Genomic DNA, 21,684 nt, shown 5'->3' on the forward strand with positions numbered 1-21,684 from the left:
CCATCGAAATGCGGCCGCCGCGGCTGGGGTTTGATCCAGCGATCTCATGCTTAGCAGCGCAACACCTTAGCCGCTAAGCCATTGGAATTGGAATTGGCATTGCAAAAGACATTAAAGGTTCACAAGATTCAAAATCAATAATAGATCATGGCGCAACCTGCGAGAAAATATTTTGTCAATTCCAGCGTTTAGCCCAAAAACCATTCAAATAGGGTTCTTTCTTCAGAAGGTAGTGTCTGTCCTGTCCACATCGTTTCCTTCCGTCAATGTTCCGCTCAAAGAGACAGTATGATGAACCAAGTGGTCTAACAGTCAACGGCTCTGAAATCAAGAACCTTTCTTCTTTTTTTTTTTACGCCAATGAACGTGAAAAACCGGTGCGTCATTATAAGTTAGATACTATTCTACGGGTACCTGGAACTTTTAGGCATGTCAATGTTGAAACTACACCAGTTTCTACCCTAATTTGACACTTATTGCCCTAAAAACCATACGTAGCTTTCCCTTATATATAATGCAAGACACGCATGGTTAGCGCACGCGCTTCTTCCTGAATTTGTTTTTGTTTTGGCAAATCAGAAAATCTATAGTACAAAGTAACCTTCAGTTGTATGTAGCGCTTAAATTTTTCTATATTTCTTTCACCTTTCATTGTGTGCTGGTCGTGCTCTTATTATGTACCGTTAAACATTGTTAAGAGTGCGCTGATCTAATGATTCCTTATCTATAATACTGTTCTCGCTCGACTAAGCTTGTATAAGTACGTTTCTCTATAGGTTTGTTTGTACGGGCTTGTCACTTATCGGCAACATGATCGAATACTCATTAGCGCTTGCACCGTTGCCTCTTTCATTATGCAGCGCCTGCTTGTTATTTCCTCGTTACCAGAGAACGCGTGTTTTACTTTGAATTCTCGTAGTTTTTACTTAGGCAGCTCCAGCCGGTCTCTGCAAGAAAGGAACGGGGTAGAGTATGGTAATTATAGCCTAGAGCACAAAATGATAGCGACGAAGTAATGCACCGGATACGAGTTACGAGCGAGTTCGAGCTCCTTATCCATCGTTTATAGAACTTAGGTTATTCTGAGCGATGCCCAGACTTGTACACATACCAGAAAAAAGTAACCGATTACAATTACAATTACTTCATTCAAAAATGTAACTGATTACATTTACCAATTACTGGCCCACAGGGGTATTAAGGAATTACTCAAAAGTAATCAATTATTTCTATTTTACGTTTTTCCGAACTTTTTATAATACTGCAGTGATACCGTTAACAGAACGAGGTGGCCTGGCACATTGAATGTATCCTCTGCAGCCCTTCCTACGTTGCTTACATTACCTGCCACTTGCGTTTCAAAAAGCTACTAAGCACGAAGTCGCGGGATCCAATCCTGGGCACGACGGCCGCATTTCGATGGGGGCGAAATGAAGAAACGCCCGTGTCCCATGCATTGGGTGTACGTTAAAGAACCCCACATGGTCAAAATTGATCCGAAGTCCTCCACTACGTCATGCCTCATAATGAGATCCTGGTTTTGGCACGTAAAACCCCAGATTTAATTTAATTTTTCGAAAAGTTCATTGGTAATGCTTTGTTATTTTTATCGTGAAGACACCAGCAGCGATACTTATAAATGGCTCGAGGTGCGCGCTGAAGGGTAGGACAGTATTGTAACAAACGACCATCTTGCGCATGAGATTGTCGTTACTCAGTATCTGGATCCTCTGTGAAGTACAGTGCTTCATTTTTCCTGGAACTTGTATAAGAATGTCCCGGTTGGGCCAATGAAGAACTGTAAAAGTTGTCTTCAGTTGGTTTTCAGGCATTAACGTTCTAAATGACAGTCGCTATCAAAACATACCAGCGCCGGTTCAATTCTCGGCCAATATTAGGTGGAGCGTTTGGGATATTGTGCTTCCGGGTTTGCCTGTCTGAGCATGCACATCTGTGAGGCACCTGCGGGGTGCGATGTCGGGCGTTCCAGTGTGGCTTATTCCGCTTCCCTGAGCTTTACTGTCCAAGATATGCCCCAGAGAGACAAGAACTTGCCAAAGCTTTCCAAAAACTGGACAATCGGCCGCTTTCTGTGCAGGTGCTGCTAGAACACCGCCCCCATCGCCCGTCGGCCCATAAAGCGGTGAAGGCGCTTTTGTGTTTCTGAAGGACGACGGGTTTGTGCGACCATCTGTGACTATTAACGCGATTTCTGTAAGACCACACGCGTCAGCGAACTCGCCGCAATTTCCTTCTTTCCTTCCCTCCTCTCTCTCCCTGTGATCTTTGTTTTCCCCTTTTCCATTCCCCCGGTGTAGGGTAGCCAACCGGACGTTATTCTGGTTAACCTCCCTGCCTTCTACTTTTCTCTTTCCTCCTCCTTATCGCCTGTTACAGCTTATCTCTTCAATAACGCAACTAATTACGTGTAAATGGCTAGGATAATTGACGATTGAATTGCAGTGAGCGTTACCAAGTTAAAAATTGCAATTGCTGAATTACAAAATTATCAAGGAAGATAACAGATTACAAGTAATTATTACGTGTAATTTGTTACGTACAAGGCTGGAAATGGTATTGCTTCTATGCTAGTGAACTTTCAGCAAAACTTTGCCGCATGAATTTTTTTATTGATATGTGAATAATGTTACATAACTTTCACTTTTGTTGCCCGCAGTAGAAAAGCGACTTAGCACCTCCACCGCTGTAGGTTCTGTGGATCCATAGATTATAGTATTGGCTTGAAAAAGGAGGTGTATAAAGCTTGCGAGAAGTTCAATTCGCAAGTGGAGTGGTGATGCAAATTTCGGAGATAATTATAAAAGCGGGGAGCGCATGCGTAACGTGTGCATAAGACAAGAAACGCACTTCGTTCGCTATTCATTCCTGCTCATTCTCGATTAAGGGTACAGCCTAAACTGGGAAACTTTTATTCACATGCTATAAGTAGCCGGCCCTTTTTGAATACTAGTAGCAGCAGCGCGGGCTTCGATGTTTTGATAATCTTTGGCAGGTACCGAAGTGACAAAACGCGATAAGGAACGCCGGCAGCGGTGTTACCGGCGTCGCACCTTCAAGCGCAAACCCCACGAGACCGATGTTATGCGCGGCGGCGGCGAGTAGAGAGCATTCAGCGACAAAACGCGCCGTCGCGCGAACACAGATCGCTCGGTTCTCGCCGCTTTCTGTGCTAGCTACGCGTACGACCATGAACACGCCGCCTCGTACGTGATTCAGAAGCTCGCAATGAAAGGTAGATTAAGGACTCTTCAAAGCGCCCATATTAGTATACAAGCAAAATGGGACCGAGCATGTCTGACAAAAAAGAAAAAAAAAAAGAAAATGAAGTCAAATTCGCGCGGAAGTTGAATAGCAGAAGAAAATATGGATGTGACGGCGACCGAAGCGTCAAAAAGAAACCAGAGTCAAGACGCGTCCTGCAAGGCCGCACACGGCATAATGCAAGGCGGAAGGAGCAGGCATATGCAATAAAGGGTAGAAGTGTATGCAAGTGGGATCAGTGCTGAAATAATGGATGGACGCAGTAGAGGCAAATAATATCAAAGGAAGAGCGGTTATAAGCCGCGTCGGTTGGTCGCAGTTGCACGAGTAAAAATTGAGTCACTTAGGTATCCTTACATGATTTCAATGCGAAAGTCACCTTAATACACCTTAAAACACCTTAATCCACCTTAACCTGCCTTAATACACTTTCATCCACTTAATGTGCCTTAATGCACTTTAATTCACCTTCATACCCTTTAGTACACCTCAATACACATTAATTAACCTTCATTCACTTCACCTTAAGTCACTTTACTCTAACTTCTTCCACCTTTATTCTTGACATAAAAACATACAAGACGTTAGTGATGATCTATCCTGTCTGTCGTTGCGGACAAGGCCGGGTTTTCTGCCTCATAGGACATATCATGATTTTTGATTAATAAAGGTAGCCTTGCTATTCGCCATCTTTGCGTGTGGCCGGTTTGATTTGGCGTTGGCGTGATGAGATGGCGCTCGAATGGCCAATGCAGTCTCAACAGTGCCTATACCATTCCTACTTTTGCCACGGTCGTTGGGCACACCAAGATAAGGTCTCACTTATCATTGACATTGACCAAAATTCTTCCGGAGTCACTCGGACGAGTTCAGTTTCATGGTCGGCGAGCTTTCGCTGAAGTTGGTGGTATTGGTGATACCAAGTTATATATTAGAATCGACGCGGATGACACAGTTTGATGACATCGCGACAGCTGCGGGCCAATTTCAGCTCCTTTGTTCGTGGCATGTGCAGTTACCGTGCTGTTATCGAAGCCTACGTTTCACATTCTGGGCTTATATACTGTGAAAGGCGAAGTTCTCTTTGCATATCTGTCTCCACATGTGTTTCCCTCCCAGCGCCTTCGAAGCCACCATGAAATAACGAAATATCGGGAATGGCACTTTATTTCATTTTTCTCATAATTAAAAAAAAGTGCTACAGCGTGCGAGTCATTATTTAAAAAAATAATAGAATTTTACTTGAAGTTCTTGTAGAGCAAAGACGAGGAGCAAAAGAAGTATACAGACTACAGGAACGCAGACTTTCAACGGCCTTTATTTGAGCGGTAATTAAATAAAGACGCAGTTTAACCTGACATGCTAAGCATTGATTGCGATAGCGAATTATTAGTCAGGTATACGAAGTATAGTAGTTTTATAGCTGTATAAACTCGTAAACATGAGCTTACTAACTAAATTAACAAGCATCGTGTCACGTGCGCACAGGAAAGCATAATTAAACACATATCACTCGCTTTCAAAACGCTGGCGCAAGGAAAGCGCCTGCAGCATCGAACGAATCGACCTTCGTGCTGCGTCTCGCTTGAACGCGAACTAAGCGGCGAAAGCGCGGCACACACGAAGGTGTCAGCCCTCGGCGCTCCTAGACTCTCTACTCATAGCAGATCACTTTCAAGAAAGTTCCCGTGCGACCGCGCTCAGCCGTGCCACACACAGCCGTCGCCGGAGTGGCAACGGTTGGCAACAGTACGCCAAAACTTATCTCTGCACATTATTACCTCTCCTCGGTAGAAGTAACAGTGTCAGCGAAAAAGTGTCCGTTCGTGCTATTTCCCAGCTTGTGGATGTGGGCGATTTATATGAATATGTTTATCGGAAGTACGGCGATTCAACAAGCTGTAGTGACATAGAACGACAGAAAGCTGAGCTAGTTGGTAGGGGTTCATAATGCAAAACAGGGTAAGGCGTGCAGACACGGACACAAGGGAAGTGACAACACAAACGGCGTTTGTGTTGTCCACTTCTCTTGTGTTCGTGTCTGCATGCCTTACCCTTTTTTTGCGTTATAAAGCTAGTGACATGCGGCTTCCGGACGTCGCGCTACAGACTTCAGGATGAGCTGGTGACGTGCCGTGGCCGTATACGAACTGCAATCACAGCCCTTGTGCCACTTGTAAACGTCTTCGGAAGATCTGAAGCAGGGTGTGGGACCGGGCTAGTTGGTATTCCATGCTGAAGTTACTAGCGCAGGAGGGGACACAGTGCACAAAAGGGTGACAAGGACAAGCGCACACGCAAAGTGCGCTTGTCCTTTCCGACGATCGGCGGGTACAAGCTGGGCAAGTCATGAATCACTGTTCACAAAGTTGCATGCGCCATTGATAATCAGCCGTGTGTTTCTTTTTTTGTTTTCAACTACCTCTGGTCACGCTATGCGAGTCTCGGCACGATCGGCTGGAGATACCTCGGCGAGGCCCGAGTTTCCCTGGGAGTGCCACAAGTGTCAGAGAGGCAGACAGACGCTCGTTGTCTCATGAAGAATGAACCCCTTCATTTCACCGTCGTGAAATATATACACATCCAGAATGATCACATGACTTTTGTGAGAACTTGTGTAAAGGAAATGAAAGCATAGTGAATATTTCAGCGCGTGTCAGTGGCACAGGCGCGCACAGTGTGTATCAGGATGACGTCATCACAAGTAGCGGTGGCTGTCAAAGTATTCCACAAGTGCCGGCTACCCCGACTTTGTCTTCTCACCTTTCAATGGCTCCTTACGCAGTTAAGTCGACTAAGGTAACTTACCGTGGAGCGAGCAGTGCTAAATCACCGACCGGATGGAGTCACGCGATTTCGTGGAGCTCAAGATTATTCGTCTTCTTGCCCTGGAATTTTTCAAGCGAAGCCACTGAATGGGCCACCATGGACATTTGACAACCTGTAATGCCAGCTGACCATTGCTCAGATCCGTATAAAGCGTTCTACACCTGTTGTGGAAGCTCAATCATTGGCGCTTGAACACTTGACGGAACGCATGACGACAAAATGAACACGTGCGGCGGCGGCGCTGTTTGATGGACGCCAGCCTTAGCTTCTGATTTACGTCATTCCAAGATTCTAGAAGAAACGGCAACCGGCTGCCCACAGCTTCAACTTGTTTGTCCGCTTAACGTGACGGACATTCCATATTCTGCTGAAAACCCTGTTCTTTGGCGCCTCTCAGATTGAGCAAAGGCATTCACGGCGTAAAACACGTGAGGCAGCGGCGGTGGTTGACGGACGCCAGCCTTATCTTCTGATTTACGTCTTTCCAGGTCGGTAAAGCCCCCGTTGTTGCTTTTAACTATGGAATCTTCTGCCCACCGCCGCTGCTGCCGTGTTACGTGTTACGTGCTCCGTTTTGTCAGTTCGGAATCTGTCTGCTTTCGCGTTGTTTCTGTGCCAGTGTTCAAAAGTTACCACTATGACAGAGACGTGCGGAATCTTCGATAAGCAACTTCGAGACGATGGACGTGCTATGAAGTGCTGGGAATGCGAAAACGCCTACCATTTAGGCGAACGTTGTGGCTGCTCAGAGACTGCATTTAAAGGCCAGAAAGGGCACCGATCGTGGCCATGCACGGCGTGCCGCACAACGAAGTCAGAGACCAGCGAAAAGGTGAGCGTGACTACTGGTACCACTTCATTTATGGCAGACATAAATCGCAGGCTTGACGCGCTTGCTGATTTGCCGTTGCAGGTGAAAGAGGTTAAAGTGTCAGTCGATTTAATGCCGGAAAAGTATGACGAAATTCGTTAGCCGACAAGTGACGCAAGAAAATTGAATCCTGAATTAAAAAGAAAAATTGAGAAAAACCCCGAGTGACTGAGCTCGAGGAAACCGGGGAAAATGAAACACTTGATCTAAAAACAACTGTTGATAATCTTGAGTGGTGCAGCAAAAATCTGAACTTGGAGGTTCACAGCATTCGATTAATAAAGGACGAAAACCTGCTTTTTAACTTAACTGACCGGGCCAGTTCGTCGAGTATTCCACAGCTGGCTCTAAATAATGTTGACGCCGTACTTCGGCTCCCGTCGAGGATTGAGAAAACACCTGGAATTATCGTGCGCCTTATAAGGCGGTCTACTCGCGACATGTGGCTAAGCAAGCGCTAAGACCAGCGAGTTCCTAAATATAATGTCCGAATTGTTGAAAACATGGCCAAAAAACGTCGCAATCTTCTGTACCATATCAAAGGCTGGACAGTGAACAACGGTTTTCGCTTGGCACGCAAACGGAAAAGCTTTTTTTCCTCGTACGGAGCATGACCGAGTGATAGCAGTCCGGAGTTTGTCGGACATTGATTCTCTGAGCGATGACTGCGGCAGGTAATGTAACCGCATGTATCTTGCTTTATTCTTCGTTTTATGAAATCCCTTCTTACATGAACGATAAGCTTAACGGAGCAGTGCAGCTTTCTTGCGAAAATGGTCAACGCTGCTTAATCTGTACAATTCAACCTTAAATCAGGCCGTAACAAGTCTGAGGACCTTCACCATTTTTTGGCGAGGTTCAAGGGCTTTTAATGCACTTATGTTCTCTGAGACGTGGTTTGTTTAGAGCTTGAAGCTTACACTCTTCCTACGTACAAGTCGTATTACGTGAAATCTTCTGGAAAACGCTGAGTTGCTGTCTTTTTGCTAATATGAAATGCGTTGGACTCTGAACTGCTTTCAGATTTTCGTTTTTAACTCCCAATTAGGAAGTGCTCAGCGTTGAGTCTCGTGCTCAGGTTTTTTCATGTGCTATTGCTCACCTACCCCCTCCCCCGGTAGTGAAATTTAAGAAATTTTATCGATATTAGAATCATTTTTTGAGTTTGAGAACGCGAACTGATACAACTTGATCTTATTAAGTGGTGACTTTAATATTAGAACTTTACATGAGAATAATACAACGCGGCAGTTTATGGCTCTTCTGAACATCTATTCATGTAACAATATTAGTCACACCAACAAGGTTCGCTAATACATAGAGCACTCTTGTAGATCTGTTCATAACCAATTGAAAACTACAGGTCATAAACTCTGGTACAATTATTTGTGCTTGTGCTTTGGGTCAACCATACAAAGACATTCCCCAGTGTCCGAAGTGCTTTGCTGCTGCACTTGCAGCGGATGCCCACCATCTACATTGGATCTGTCCTGAGGCAAAGCCAATTCGCGAAAGCGTTCTTAAAGGTGTGAAGTTGAACAGTGAACAAGGTGAAGACTATGAAAGACGGATGATGGACAACACATTTCATAAGTCACTGTTGCAGTGTTTCTGTGAAATGGGCTTGCATACTTATACTTAACTCCTCTATGACGTTATGCTGCGTGCAAACCAAGTGAAAAAAATATTCTTGGTAACAGCGGTCACTTTCCAATATTTATTTCTAAAGCTCACACGGAACTTATCTAAGTGCTGTCCCCACCCCCCACTCCCCCGCCCCCAAACCGCATTTCATGCGCGTATTAATGCTCAAACACTGATTCTTGCTGAAAGACTGGCGTTTCAAAAGCGCGTTGTTCGCGATTTTGAATCAAGCGCTGGTGTGCAAATCGTGTTACCTGTTTTATCTAATCGCATAGCCGCCACTTTCTCAGTTCAACGGGAGCTTTTTGGGCTTTAAATGAAGTTCTAAAACAATTTGATGGCGCTGTGCCATGAATGGCGTCACTTGATCGGCCTCACAGCGCGGTTAATCAAGCAAATCCGACAAGAGGCAAAAAAGAAAAAAAGAACACCGCTACAGCAGTTCCCGCGACGAAATTCGGTTTGCCAGGCACTGTTTCGGCTGGGTTTAAACCTTGTCGAAAATAATGGTAAATAGGGCCATTTGCTTGAAAAGAAGGGCGCACAAGGGATACGTTCCACTTCTGGTGGCCCATTTGCTAGGCTTGTCGAAGAGGTTAACGACCGTTTCGACTTCGACTGAAGGCCGTCGCTGTGTCGGCGAGGATCACCCTTGCGAGCATCATCTGCATGGCGCCATGCACCTCGGCTGCGCCATCTGGCAAGCAAGTGCAGATGCACCACGGCGGCACCTCGCCTGCACCACACCACACTTGAGAGCCGCCGTGAAGCGGCGAGCTGTTGCGCGGGAGACTGTAGGGCTATGGTGCCGCGGACCCGTCAGCTGGGGCATGTGGTACAGTGAACCACGCGTGATGGACCTATCATTGCGCGGATCGGAATGTGATGACAACGGGAAGGATAGACGACGGAGCATATGTATAATATTGTGTGGTTAGCCATGGAATTCAGATGAATGTGCCGCTTATTTTGTGCTCCCCTTTAACACAGCAGTAGGAAACGTTGCACAGTTCGGCGGTGGAACGTGCACCCAGGTTAGACTCCCCTGGCGGATTCCTAAGTGCCCTCTAAACAACGCTGCGTCATGTCGCGGCTGCATTGGGTGACATACCAAGCTATTCGTGATAACAAAAAAAAAAAACTCTAATGCGCGTTTGTTTTGTTTTATAAGGGTTATACAAAGTTTATCCGCGGTTTAAAAAAAAATTACAGCAGTGGGACTTCAACGCCTTGGCTAAGACTGATATACTTTCGCAATGCGAAAAGTGGTAAAAGCTATCTGCAGTTAGCGAAACATTAATTGTGAACGTTTAAAAATTAACCTATGTTTCCTGGTTCTCATTATTTCTGAAGGCCAGGGGCGCACGAAATTTCCGGAGTCACTATTGTGAGACGCATCCTTCATTTTACAGATACATCTTTAAAATACTACCTTTTGGGCAATATAGTTCAATCATACTCGATATCGTACTTGTATTACTAGGTTTGCCAGGCGGACAGCTTGTTTTCCGAAAGCTCTCAATACACGAATTCCCTTTCAACTGCAAAGGATCCCGTTGCGATGCTTGTGAATTTTATACTGCTTTATCCCTTGCTTCGGCTATTTCCCATTTTAATTCACCGGAAAGATGCCCAATATCACCGCTGAAAAGCGTCTAACTGGGTTCGCATGCATTTAGAAAAAAAAGAAAAAGAAGTTGTGCACACCGACATTGGCACTGGGTTTTCTTCAAAAAATGCCCGTGAGCAATAAAATAGCAACGGCACCGCTTCATCCAAAGGCAATGCGATTCGAAATGCGCGAACAACTCTTTTTCATTTGATTTCGTGAACTGTTGTAAAGCGACAGGAATGCTTGGCTTCCGCATTGACTACGTGAGTTAGAGCTGTGGGTTTGCGAGCAAGAGCACCAACGACGTGATACTCAAGCTTCGCGGCGACTTCTCACTATCGTCAAAGAGCTAAAGAGTGCATGGGCGCATGCGTGTGTGAAAAAAGAATTCTAAATAAAAAAAAAAGACGAAGGTGCATCTATGCAAGACGAGAACGCAACAGCGTAATGCCGCGTTCGCAGTAACGACTAAGATTTGTGAAAAACGAGAGAGAGTGCTTTGTTCAGGAAAGAATAATGGGACATAAAGACACGTGGGAAAAAAAGAAAGAAAAAGATTATGCTATTGGGCTATTGGCCACGCACCGTGAAGGAAGGGTAGGCGAAAAATCTTTAGTAGAAGTCAAAGGAGGACGAACAGGGCAAACATTCCACAGCATTACAAAGCGAAAATAAACCTTCATGTAGCCGCCGCTTCAGTCCGCCGCAATGGCAGTGCCGCACGCAGGGCTTCGATTCTGTGACCTGCTGAACGAGCCTGGCGGTGCGTGACACAATCAGATAAGAGCTATGAAAGGCCTGGAGAGCTAAGGGAAAACCATCCCTGCGTAGTCAACGCGTAGTCGATTCTGATGCGATCAGTCGGAACCTCATAACAAGGCGCGCTTTCAGCGCAATCCATTGACCAACCAAATTCAGTATAGCTGCTGACGTATTCGCAAGTTCACACAGGTGAGCGTTGATGCAACGTTCTATATGGCCTACGTATTGGACTTTGGGGAAGACATTGTAGTGGAAATAAAACAAACACAAAGAAGACCTGAAAAGAAGTATTAACCATCTTGCCCAAGTACGACGCATATTGTATTACTGATCGCAGGATAAGGACATCTGGTACGCGATCTTGTACGCGTTCCAAGATCGAACGGAGGCGGTCCGTTCTTTACGTCACAAAATAGGCGCTCTGTTCCGTTGCGTTCGTCCGATAGCAGACGACACGGAATGATTGACAGCAGATATCATGTCAAAATTGACGTCATGACTTTCGTCACGGTTCAAATTGACCAATCGTGTGCGTCTCGGTAGAACGGACCACCTCCGTTCTATTTTGGAACGGGTACAAGATCGCACACCTGATCCATCAAGTCTATCCTGCGTGAAATGAAGCATGTAGAATAGACGTGGTCCTCTGTATATATTAAATATATTATAATAATATATGATACAATGTAATATATTATATAATATAATATATTATATTATACTAAATATTGTCTGTGCATGGTGTTCACAGTGGAAATGAGAAAAAATTGAAATTAAAGGAAATACGAATGAGGTAGTCGCTGCTGATGTTTCTAATGCACGTGTTCTCCTATTCTCAGGATTTGCACAAATAAACTGAAAGCATGAATTAAAAGCCATGCAGATGGGCGCCAACAATGATGCAGTAAGCATTTAGCCTGACTCAAATTTTTATGAGGGCTTTGCCGGGCGAAGTCTCACTCGAACGTAGTCGCTGGGTCATGAGTGTGGGAAGCCCGAAGTCACAGAGAGCGTGACTGTGCTTCGTAGAGCACTTTTTTGTTCGATGCGGGCTGAGGGCCTCACAGGTGCAGTCCAAGACCTTTTCTGCGTATCGCTTCTAAGCGCTCGAGTTGACTATCTGAGGGTGACATCAAATCAGATCAGATGTCAAACAGGTGTAGGTGACGGGCCGCCCTCCCATTTTTGTGCAGCAATGAACATGCTTCGACTCTTAGGATTGCGCTGCTAGAGACAGAGGGAAAAGGCAGACTCACCCTGGTCATTCGAAAATATCACATGCACCTTAAGTGTACTACGATTGCAGTCAAAGAGCTGCGTTCCATTTGCAGTAGTCAAGTCACTAGTTTTCGAACATTTGAACACGACTCATCCGAATCACCTCCAATTGTGCACAGATGGCTCCGTCAAAGTAGACGAAGACCGCTACGCAGCTGCATTCTATTTCTTTCTCTGAGATATGAGCGGTTTGGCCGTCTGGACTGTATAGTTTCGTCGACAGTTGTGGAAAGCGTGGTAAGAGCTCCTGCTGTGCGCAAACTAAAGGTGTTTCATCCACAGAATGTGGTCCTTCTTGCGGACTCAAAAGCCACGTTGCAACAACTCACCGCTGTCTACCCTCCATAAAGTTCCCTTCTAAATCACTAGCCCTCGGAAAAGAACTCTGCAACAAAGGCTTCACAGTAAAGTTTCAATCAATTCATTCCCACATTGGTATTGCTGGCAACGAAAAAGTTGATGCTCTTGGATACGCAGCGCTCTATTATACTACCAAAGTCAAGGGCTCAAAAATTAATCAAGTCAAGAAATCTGGCATTCGAAATCACTTTGTGCCACTTTGAGTTCCACCACATAAGCCTTGCGTAACAAAGAGATTTCGTCGAGAGGAAGCCCCACTTCTATATAGATAAGGACAGGATCTGCTAGTACACCAGCATGGTTATTTAAGACGGCGCGTATAAGTTCTCATAACTGCAGGGCATGCGATGAGACAGGAGACATTGAACACTTTCTCTGGTCGTGCCCGAAATTCCAAAATGAAAGGTACGCTCCCCTGGAAAATCTGCAACAACAGGAAATTCCGCATAGGCGCCTGCAACACCTTGGGTTCCCCCAAGGACCAGTTAGAGCGCGCAAAGAAACTTCGTCTCCTTGTCGCATTCTTGAGAGAGACTGGTCTGGTGGACATGCGGTGAAACATCGCAGTGATATTGTAAGAAGCGCTGGGGCGGAGCCATTGCCGGCCTTGATCGCCAGGCTAAACCCGCCTGTTGCTACAATTGACCACCACAATAAAATTTTAAGGGAAAAGGTAGAGGCAACTCAAAAGAAACCTCAAGTGATGTGGGTAACAGAAATCTGGTAATGACACTTTTAGAGAGGGGTTGGCTTCGACATCGCCGGGGGGGAGGGGGCTTTGAAAACTTCGGAGGGGGCTCGGGCCTCTGAGCCGTCCCCCTGTACTCGGCGCCTATGCTCTGTACAAACAGTTGAACCGCTAATTCCTATTTTCCCCCGTAGTCTTACAAAGGTATTTAACGCGAGTAATGACGTGCTTGAGCTATCGCTGTTAGCAAAGTCTGACTATCACAGTATGATGTGTTCAAAACGTGGGACTGTGTCGTCCTCCTCTTCTTTGTTTGCGTGTTCGTGTTTGCTAGATATATTGTACCACTTAGTTTCCGTGCGACATGGCATGGTGTATCCTTAGCTTTAATATGATTGCATAGTTTTTTATTACTACTTTCTTTATTTTGTATTATAAAGTATGTTTCTAGTTAATTTGTGCTTTGACAGAACAGGAATCTATCACTGTGTAATTGTTCATTTAGTGTATTAACTTTTAGAAATATGCACAAGTTGTATTTTTTTCACACCTGACTTGATTGGGAAGCCTTCGGTTCCCCCCAAACAAGTTCCTGAGGACACTCTAATAAAGTTCTTATCACTGTCACTGTCTAAATTTGTTTCATACGTCGTATTATCTCGATATGTATATTCTGCTTGCCGTGTAACAGGGGGCGCCGACCTCGTCAAGCCATTTTGTTTGCTTTCACTTCAGTGTCACTGATACTAAAAAAAAAACACCTTAAGAAATTGGCTCCTCATCAAGGCCCTGTGAAAGTGGATCTCCAGCGAAGCTAATGATAACAATCATTACAGCTGTTGAGGGGGGCATGCAATGCTTCATTGCTTTAGAGTAATGGCGGTAATGGTAATTTAATATATTGGGAGTAATCATAATTTTGATAGAACGCCGCCGCTGGTGATATTGTCGTTTCTATTTCCCTTTGCCACTCCTCGTATTCACGCTGCTCCTCGGGAGTCCATTTTCGTCACCAAATTATACGACACATAAATATGTGTATTACCACACGCCGGGGTGGTTGAAGGACAATGACAATCTGTTGCGAAGTCGCGGGTCTGATTGCCGGTAGCAGCGGCCACATGCAGACTAGGTCGGAATTCAAAATGCTTGTGCACCGTGCTTTTATACCCCCCCCCCCCCCCTCCCCCCGCATGTAAAGCCTACATTCAGACGACACGACGAATGGGACTAGGGGTGACAGTATGTTGATTACTTTATTCTTAATTGGCGACAAAGCATGCATGATAGGGCTGCAACACGAACCGCCAGGGATCGAGTAACCCTGGAGACACCGTCATCTGCAAAACGCGCCATTCGAGAAGAACCCTAAACAAGCGCAACTGCGGCATCAGTTCATTTCTTCAAGACAATAATCCAATTTTAAAATCTTGCTGAGGCCCGAAAGTCATGACTTTAAATTGGCGGGCTAAGTACGTGCGGTGCGTCTGCAAATGACGATGTATAAGCCAGTGTAACTCAACGCGAAGGCTTTTTGTTGCAATATCGTTTCCCACACAAAAATGCGAAATCACAGCTTTACTCTAATGGCTTTGCTGCTCGCGTTATTGCAGCAACTACATTCACTGTTCATACGAAAGAAATAACAGAAAAAATATCCTTGGTTAACTTTAACGAACAGTTCTTTATTGGATGGATTAATCATGTTGCTTTTGGCTGCTCTTCAGCGTCCATGTACATTTCACTTCTTTGTGGGTCTTGCTGTGCTCTAAAATATTCTTACGACATTACACGAACACGCGGACAAGACCGCTGTAATGAATGTTGCAAAAAGTATTCTTCAAAGAGGAGAACAGGCTTGAGTGCGAGTAGTAAAAAGCACTGACAGGACGCAGGGCAGCGCGTAAGGAGCTCTGGCGGTTGAGGCGTCATTGCGAAACACGCCTTTCTGGTCGTCTCGTACGTCGGGGGCGCTCTTTCTTCGTTGAAGACTTAGAGTGAAAAGGCACATTATTACGGAAAATAGATGACGGGGCGCAGGGCGACCCGCCATTGGTATAAGGCAGTCAAGAAATCACGTTCACCGAAGAAAAAGAAAACAAGAAATGGAATTAAAAATGCCTTGCAAGGGTGTGAACAAGCGCAATACAATAAAATGCGATAGTGCTCGCAAAGGAATAGTAATAAACAAATATAAAACAAGGAATGGGCTGTCAAAGGCCGTGACCATCAAAAATTATGTCCCTTTCAATTATGGTTTTCATATACCTTAGGTAACTTTATTCTTACCGTTCATTTGAAAGTGTTCGTATTCGTATGTCCGTAGCTTACTCAAGCAGCACAGATCTGGAGCAGCTGGTTTTCTGCGTAATTATGGACTTCTTTTCAATACGTCATTACATTGGCATTTGGGGCATCTCTTGTTGCTTGTGTTAAGGACACTGATTAATACTTTATTAGTCAATATGTTGTATGACACAAAAGTGGAAGCGAATATTCGTGTGCAGCGGTCGAAAATAATACAGAAGCCTTGGCGTTAGTTGTAGCTGATCGCCTGTATGCCTCAGCAGGGATGATTATATCGACATGCAGGTGACTGCCACGGACGGCAGCCTCACTGTAAGTAAGCTGGGACGCTTTGTTGGCTGGCACGCTGGCCTTTACAATTTTACGCCAAATTTTGCATACCTATAAGGCAGAGAGATAACACTTACAACTTTGTGAAACCTAAACGCAACACATCGCGGCATTAAAGCGCCGAGATATCCAGACTATACGCTTATATTGAAAGTGAGAAAAGGGGATATAATATTTCTCATTATTCTTACAATACATTGAAAAGTAGGCGCAGTCACTACTATAGGGTGACTAAAGCTCTTTGTTTTATTTTTTCTATTAAAGAAGAGTCTAAATTAGATCAATAGCAAATCGGAAGGAAGAATCAAGGTTTCTTGTTGAATTTTATGGCGCCTTTGCTTGCGGTATTATTTCCGGTTGACAGGAAGGCAGCGATACACGGAAATAAAAAAAAAGCAGAGGACGATACATACAGCGACCTGTGAAGTTATCCGGCGGCGTTATTTGTCGTTTGCCTGTACTCAAGAATCGTTCATTTGTTTTTATTTAGATGAAGTTTCGTGAATTGCTCAAAGGGGTGCAGAACAGGTAGATAGTATTACTGTGTAGTGCTGTCCGCGCATGCTTACACATACACCACGCCTTGTTTTCCTCTCTTTCCCATCTTTCTATTCTATTATGCCCCTCCCGCAGCGTTGTGTAGCGAACCCGACGCCTTTCTGTTTTTCTTGTTGGCGATGTCTTTTTTTCTTTCTCTCTCTCTCTCAAAGCATGACGGGTAGCTGCAGTCTTAGCTTTACTTTTTTTTTTCGTGGCTTCCGTTGCGACCGTATTTTCGACAATGGATGTACTGTTCCTGTCTTTGTTTTGTTATTCACTTTTTTCTTTATAGTTTTCAGCAACACAATAATTGTACGCCCGATATAAGCAGGCATCGCCACAAGCCACGCTGTTGATGAAGACAGTCACGCGAACGACCGTCGCCACTGGACGCTCGACTATCGCCTGAGCTGGCCGCAGCCTCTGCCACTTCGCAAATCCTCGCCTCTTCTAATAAATGTGGCCGTGGTTGCCTTTAGGACCCCCACCGCATTTGTGGTGACCCGGACGGGATGAAATCGCTGCGCTCGATCCCGTCAAACCCATGTCAACATCGGACAGTGTGGTCTCATCATCACTACCTCACACTTCTGCTTCTACTTTAATCGCGGTGCTAAGGCCATCAGTGAGAAAACGCGTTGCCTGGACACCCCTCGGTGTTCGAGGAAGTAGACACGCATTTGTACTGCCTTAACGTCTGCGGAGAGGAGTCCTCTTGCCCTCCTATTGCTCCAGCTCCGCTTTGACGCGCTTCCGCGCCATATTCAGGCTCCTGGCAGCGCGCGCTCTCGCGAATAAACCAGTCGCTGGCTCGATCAGTTGCCTATGTGTCTATTTATCCACGTCCTTTAGCTATAGGACGTCACTTCGGTTTCTACAGAAGCGCTGCATGCATCGCTCCAAGGGAGAACCCACCATTAAATGTGCACAGCAACCGACGGCGTCATTAGTTCTATGGCTTTCTAACAGATTGGATTTGAACTTATTTGCTTTATGTGTGATAAATAGCTCACGGCCTCAGCAAGAGTCCATCTTCACTTGAGGACCTCGATGGCTGAGCTAAATCCACTTGTGTGTACAATGAACCACCACCGAAATCACCACTATCGTTGTTCATAACGGTTAGCGAGCCATTAAGAGAACTGTATCTCATTCAGAGGACCGTTTAGCTTTCGCGCAATATAAATTTTGGTTCTGGTAAAGATGGGCTAAGCATATAACAAAAAAAAAAACTTTATTGTATTTTCCTAGGTGTAATGACAGGAACCAGAAAGACCGGAATTCATAGTGCTTTACCTAACATGCTCCCCGAAAAGTATTTAGGGAATCTAAATCAAATATAGGGGGGCAATAGCTTAAAATTTGTTGGCGAAAGGTGAAAGAACGAAAAGTATTGCACCTCCTAACATTGTTCGAGGCAGGTCTCTTTTCGTGTTGCAGAATCATCTGAAAAAAGACAAGACTTCTTTTTTTGTTCTGTCACTTAGCTGTTTCCTCCACTAACCTTGAAGTTGTACGACTGCTCCGCTTGCAATATTTATTTTGATACTTTTCTGCAACTCTGCAACATAAACAGAGTTCTTTCATTCTCAAACCTAAACACAAACTCGTACGTTTTCTGACAGGCAAAGAGAAGAAAGGTGCTGAGCTTGGGTTTTACACAACGCCATGGCTTGCCGGCAAACTGTCAGAGAAAGTGCATCATTTAGAAAACCGACTGAAACATTGACAGTTTCTAGAAGGTTTTTTCATACAGCAGCAGAAAACAAGCAATACGTTCACTTTGATATATTTAAGATGAAGATATACACGCTCTCAGGCACTGACTGAGGTGGGCGGTTTGTACTGGGAGCACGCCTGCGGCTCTTATTTTTCAATATGCCTGAATCATTTAGAGAACAGACGGAAAAGCTGACATTTACGAGGTCAGTTTATCGCTGAATGTACACAGTTCACAGCTTCATAAAACAAACAATGGCTACACAACTCACTCGTTCCTGGAACGTGTCTGACGTCTCGGTATTTCTACACAGGTCACGATCTCACGCACTGTCAGAGACTTTAGAGAAGTAAGAATAGAAACAAAAACAGTCCCAAGATGCCTCCTTCCATTTGCAGTGAGCAGAAAGAGAAGCCTTGGAAATCAGGGCATGATGCCGTGACACTGAGTGGATCTAAGAAGCGGGTGCTCTCTCGGAATAAAAAAAAAAGCGATATAGAACCATAGTACGCTGTCAAGTCTGAGAACTGTCATGATTCAAAGCTCGGAGGTGAAGACATACACGCTGTCCGGCACTAAGTGAGACAGGTGATTTGTAGAGGGATCACACGTGCGGCTGTTATTTCTCAACGATCGGGAATGCAGTAGCCGTGACGATGGCTTTTCTAGTACGATATGATGCTGTGCTGTCTAACAAAGCACACGTTCTTCGGCGTCAATCCAATATGAAGCTACGTTTTGAGGTGAAAAACGTGTGATAAACCGTTGTGGGAAAAGATTTCGCTCGTCTCTCTGCAGAAGGTTATTTGAAACATTGAAGAACCGCTAGGCTAGCAAAAGTATTGCAGTGAAAGTGCCCGAATTGCGCTAAGTCTCAGCGGCGTACGAACTAACTTATTATGAATAATAATTATTTTCTTTCATGGGTGGATAGGTGTACATTCAACATGCCCCAGATGCTGAGAGACACCTGTTTAACTTTGCCGTCACTTGCAGTTTTTAACATGGCCAGAATTAGTGGCACACGAAGAATTTCGCATTCGATACCATAAAAAGATGCTGCGGTGGCTCGGTCCATGACATAGCGCTGCGGAGTTCGAGGTCGCGGCTGCGATTTCCGGCCGCTTTCCAATGGGACTAAATTGCCAACACGGTCATGTAATTTCCTTTGAGTGCACGGTATAGATCGCAGCTGGAAACGGCTAAGCCGGCGCCCTCCAAAACCGCGCACCTCACAGCCTACTGCGCAGCTCCCTAGCGTTAAACCCCACTACTTAATTAATCGACTTCACATAATTGAAGGCTGAGTGGCCGCGAATCTATGCCATCACCTCGCGTACAGTAGCACAACGAGGTTGCAACCATGGCTAAGTTAGTATGTTATGCCCACAATATTCCGAGGCAGGAACACACATAGTCTCCAGGCTATACTTTTAAAAGTTAAGTAGCATGTGACACTCCTGTAACACGTCAAGGCGAAAGCCTGCTGCACGATTGGTAACGCGCCGTCTGGCATCGTCGCGTTGCTGCTTTCGCAGTTCGGTTTCTTCGGCTCGTCTTCGACGCTTAGCTGCGGCTTCGCGCACTCGCATCGCGTGGTCATACTCGCGTCAACGACGTTTCTCTTCCACTTTACATTGCATCCTCTCAACAGGAAACATCAGTATGCTGCACTGTCTATGAGTGATTTCAATGAATGTATTCACTGTTCCCTTCACTTTGCTGAGCGCTTATAGCCTCAGCGTTACGGTGGTATGAACCATCGCATTTTTCGCTTGCTTACGGGAGTATGAACCATTGAGTAGGTCACGTGTTTTTTTGTTTTTTTACCACTCGACTAGGCGTGCCTTTCTGTGCGTGGTATGCGTGATTCCAATGAATGTGTGTACTGTACGCTACACTTAGAGAGTTTGTAGCCTCTGCATTACGAGAGGGATGAGCCAATTTATTTTTTGCTTGCTTAGAGGCGTATGAGTCATTGCTGCTGGTGATAGTTTTTCTACCATTGGACCGGACGACGCATATTTTTCAAGGCCATAGTGGGTATGAGCCGCTTAAGGCTTTCGCCTGAAGAATGCATACGAAGTACTAATGCGCGGTGCAGAGAAAAGTTCAGCCAGCAGAAAGACGGCTCAGCTATTACGTCATCTTTTTCTCACGTCCTTTGTGCGCTGCCAAATAGCGCAACAGCAACATGCTTACTTTTTGACTACCACTTTACTTTTTGGCAAAAGAAAAAACACAAGAAAGAACACACTACCACAAACACCCAGGCACTCACGCACGTGGTAAAATAAGGTATTAATACACAAGTTTATACTTTCAGACCCGTGAGGTGGCGCTCTTTTGCAGCAAAGGCATATCGAAAGTTCGATGGAAAGTTTCGGACAGTGTCTTGAAAGTTCAAAATAGGCAATTTAGTTCAAATTTTATGGGACTTTCTTAGGGCCCTTTAATTTCTCTAGCGCAACCATAGCAATCAATCAGCGTTTCACGGTAATGACATAGCAAACAAAATTAAGCGTGCGACGTCTCACTCTTGAGACGTCACTTTTCCAAAGTATGGGTTTATTTTTTATATTTTTTGCTTTATATAATTTTCAAATTCTGTTGGGCGTTTTGGCCTTAAGGAACCATGGTTGGTACAGCAAGTTTGCGCATAGCGGAAAAAATGTAAACACATTACAAAACGTAAATAGGACATGAAGCAATGAATGTTGGAAATACAATGCAATAACCACCAAAACAAATAACCAAATACGAAATACAATACTTTGGCTCAGGAATACATGTTTGCAACGTTGTGACAGTGGTATCGCAAGCAGTGTAAAAGAAATACTTGAAGATGTATTCTAGAACAGTCTCACATCGTTTGCACGATGCCCCTAAGATTCAATTTCATAAAGGGTTTTTAACGCGTTCCTCAAAGCCTTCAACGCTACTCGATTGCAAAACAGACACCGGCAAACTCTTCCATTCTTTATTCGTTCTTGGAAAAAATGAATAAGCGTACATGTCCACATATACTTTTTGCATTGAGAACATGGCATGATTGCTTGACTTGACGTTTTTTGCCTGCCTGGAAGCAGGATAGGGTTTGGTTTCAATACTGAAATGGCCTTTTGATAACAAGAAAATAAATTTACGTCTGGCCAATTTCCGGCGTTGAGCCAATGTAGGCAAATCAAGCAACTGAAGCATTTCAGAAACAGTCAGTACGATAGTGCCAGGAAACAATGAACCGTGTGGATTTCCCCTGTATTTTCTCAATGCCATTTATTAATCCTGATTGAAATGGATCTCATATGACACTGGCCATCTCACGTAGTTATAAGTGATATATGCAAGTAGGTTAACGGGTGTGGTTAATAGCTTTAATTTGCGGCGAAGGAACCATAACACTTTTTTCTGCAGCTGCACAAATTCTGTGTACGTGTGTTTTCCAACTTTAGCCTTTAGAA

General features: G+C 44.8%; 1 long non-coding RNA gene across 2 annotated transcripts in view; it reads left to right on the forward strand.

Annotated features, from left to right (window-relative positions):
* The first annotated feature begins 6,505 nt into the window (after positions 1 to 6,505).
* The window catches only part of LOC129386127 (uncharacterized), a 262,611-nt gene continuing 247,432 nt past the window's right edge, over positions 6,506 to 21,684 (forward strand). For both annotated transcript variants that reach the window (XR_011893591.1, XR_011893592.1), the window contains exon 1: positions 6,506 to 6,943. This is a non-coding gene — a long non-coding RNA (uncharacterized lncRNA). The remainder of the gene's footprint in view (positions 6,944 to 21,684) is intronic.

This window comes from Dermacentor andersoni, chromosome 4, assembly GCF_023375885.2.
Source record: "Dermacentor andersoni chromosome 4, qqDerAnde1_hic_scaffold, whole genome shotgun sequence".
Taxonomy (NCBI): domain Eukaryota; kingdom Metazoa; phylum Arthropoda; class Arachnida; order Ixodida; family Ixodidae; genus Dermacentor; species Dermacentor andersoni.